A 3,145-nucleotide genomic window follows, 5' to 3' on the forward strand; every position below is an offset into this window, starting at 1 on the left:
TTTCTCTTACAGCTTGAGCCTAAGTGTGTCGCAGGATACCCTCTAGGTGATAGTTCTTGATTACTTTTTGATAAATAATTCGTTCTTATTGTAAAATGGGAGCACTATTTATCAATCTGTAATAAAAGACGTGAGGAAATTCTGTCTTTTTTTAAGATTTTTGAGGCGAAATACCCAAAAAGAAGTTTGTAAAAAATGAATCCGCCTCATCAATATAGAACTTATCTACGTATGTTGTTATTTAAACAAGCATTGAATTCCTAGCATCATGAGAACTTGTTGATGGTAGCTGTCAGGAAAATCGATAACTTAATCGAAATTGCGAACCACGACAAAACGATTTTATTTATAATAATTAATTACATCTTACAATATTGGAGCAGCGAGTATAGTTCAGAATCCATTTATATAGGAATAAGAATGATACAAAAAGGTGTTACGTAGTCTCTCCTCTCTACCTCTGCCATTAGTAGAGATCTTCTTTTATTCATATTAAATCATGCTGCTGCAGTTGACATTAAAATTCAAAACAATATTAAGTTAATGGGATAAATATTTTTAAGGGACGGTTGGTCGTGCATATTTGATAGCGGAAATACTGCCATACAGGGCTCTTTAGCCGTCAAGTAGTTTACGTATCCTGAATAATACATACACGGTCGAATTTGCTTAAATTAAGGTGGCTCAATTAGGCATTCAACCCGAGCATTTTCGCCCCAGACAACTATGAGCCCAATTCGAGAATGGGTTCCACTTTTAAAGCTGGTAGCTCAGGTTGATGATTAATTGCCCGAACCCATGCACCAATAACAATGGCCCAGCTCACTAATCGATTTTTAGAATTCAAGATTTAAATTCGTTATTTCATATTACAGTTGACTGAAGTTAATTATTCCATGTAGAACAGCAACCATTGCGGTTTAGTTTCTGAGGTGTTTTTGTGGCAAAAAACACACTCAAACGTAATGCCAGAAGGGGAAAAAATTGACAATTTGGGTACGACTATGGTTTACGGTGGTTGTAGATTTACGTTAATAGGGCAGGAATTGTCGGGAATTAGTGTCACGAAATACCGAAAAGGAGCAATTTACTTTGATATGCTAATACTGAAAAGCACTATGTATAAATTAAGATCGACGTTTCCAGGTAAATTATTACAGTTGATTAATTATATCCTTATAATACTTAAAAGCTGCATGGGGGAATGTTTAAAGTAGCTCCAGCCATGCTAGTTTTCAACGTAATAGTATTACTAGATAAAATCATATTCCTCAGTAACTGGTTAAAGGCATTTTTATAATTTGTCTGAAGGACTTTCATTGCCACACCCAGGATCAAAGGCTCACTTAATTCCCAATGTCTTAAATAAATTCTTCAGGTCAGTGATTATCATTTCAGGCGAATAATAAATATAAGGCGGTGGAGTAGTGATTTGCTAGATATGCCAGAGTTTGCAAATTGTCGGTGGTGACCAATTTTTCTGAAAATCTTAAAATTATCAGAAGAAAACTTTTACCGCCCACCCATATTTCGAAGAGAAAAGCGCATGAAGAAACAATACCACGAAATATGTTCAAATTATTTATTAGAAAATATTATTATTTGCTTCTGTAAGCAACCTGGGAAAACGGAGCAACCACGGCGAGAGCGGCAACACTGGTAGGCGGGACACGCCCAGGACGGGAGTGGCAACATCGGGACTGGCTGGGACAGGAGACGGCGCGGCGGTACTTCCGGGAGAACAACGGGAAACACAGAACATCCCTGGAGGGGGGAAGGTTCTGTGGGAGAAACAACTGGTGGCGTTGCCACGGGAGATGGGTTATTATTGATTTGACGGTGACGGTGCAAGGCGTTCATTAAAATTATTGAATTTTGCATCGATCGTATTCTTCCTTAAATTTAACCCTAACAATATTATCATTGCAGCTCAAGTGTTGGTGCGGACTTGTGAGTTGATTTTTTTCCCTCAATAAATTACTGCTTTGTAGTAAAGCTCCCCAAAATGTTGTCCTAGCCTTAATTCCCATAAGGAAAGCGCCATTACCAGCAGACCCGAAACGAAAACAACATTATAATGTGCTAGATTGTCAAAGTTTTAATACGTTTACTTGTACCTATTAGGGTATTCGTTTTAATGAAAAGTATGCTTAGAGAAAGAACGAAAGCCATTGCTGTTTTACACGAACGTACAGATCAAAAATTCTGAAGTATACTAGTGATACTTGCTTATTCCAAACTGGGTTTTACATTTTATGCCAGTCCACTTTTAGATACTTTTTTCTGTCATTTATCTCCCTTTTATTTTCTCGGTCGAAGTCCGAAGGGCTAAATCTAATTTTTAGACTCGTAAACGAAGCTCGTATTGTAAGTGAACCCTTCCTTTGCATCGCAATGAATTGCACCATTCTAAATTCCCTAAAAGCTCACTTTTAATCAGCCCATAACTTCTTGAACCAATTTCAGGAATGCTCAAGCGGTCCGCGTGGCCTGCATACGAAATATCCCCGGGTTTGGTAAGGAAACGTTTAAAAATAGGCCCGCTAAAGTTGTACCTAAATTCAAGGTATTAGTTGAGACAAAAAATACAATGACATTTCACGTTAATCTAAACAATATGTTAAATCTATGCAGTTTAAGCGTGACAACTTGTGATAAACAAGATGTTACAGACGACATACGATCGTTGGAATTCCTGTATATTTCGAAATAATGAGACGCATCGATGTCATCCATTCAAGGTGCGGCTACGAATTTGTGCAGACTTGAATGCAACCCGGAAGAGAGCAGGGCTCCTATGAATATTTATATTCATAAATTCATATACCCACGTATTCACGTGGGTATATATTTGCGAAGTCATGATACATATTTAAAAGCCAAAGTGCCGTTAGCAAGGGTAGCTTTTTAAAATCTGCTCTTTGCTAAAGATGAATTTGTACACGCAATCAACCCCAATAGTACTTGTCCGTTTGGAGCCATTTCATTAGCCATAATTGTATATACTTTCCTGACTGTGTTTCAATTAAAGAGATAAAGGAAATTCTATAAACTTTCTAGACCTAACAATATGTATATGTAATTATGATAACAACGGGGAAATCAAAATAAATTGGTACACAAAGGAGGTATGGTCTAGTAGGTA

The sequence above is a fragment of the Dendroctonus ponderosae genome, unplaced genomic scaffold, assembly GCF_020466585.1.
Source record: "Dendroctonus ponderosae isolate FM_Combo_2020 unplaced genomic scaffold, Dpon_F_20191213v2 Dpon_F_20191213_4, whole genome shotgun sequence".
Classification (NCBI taxonomy): domain Eukaryota; kingdom Metazoa; phylum Arthropoda; class Insecta; order Coleoptera; family Curculionidae; genus Dendroctonus; species Dendroctonus ponderosae.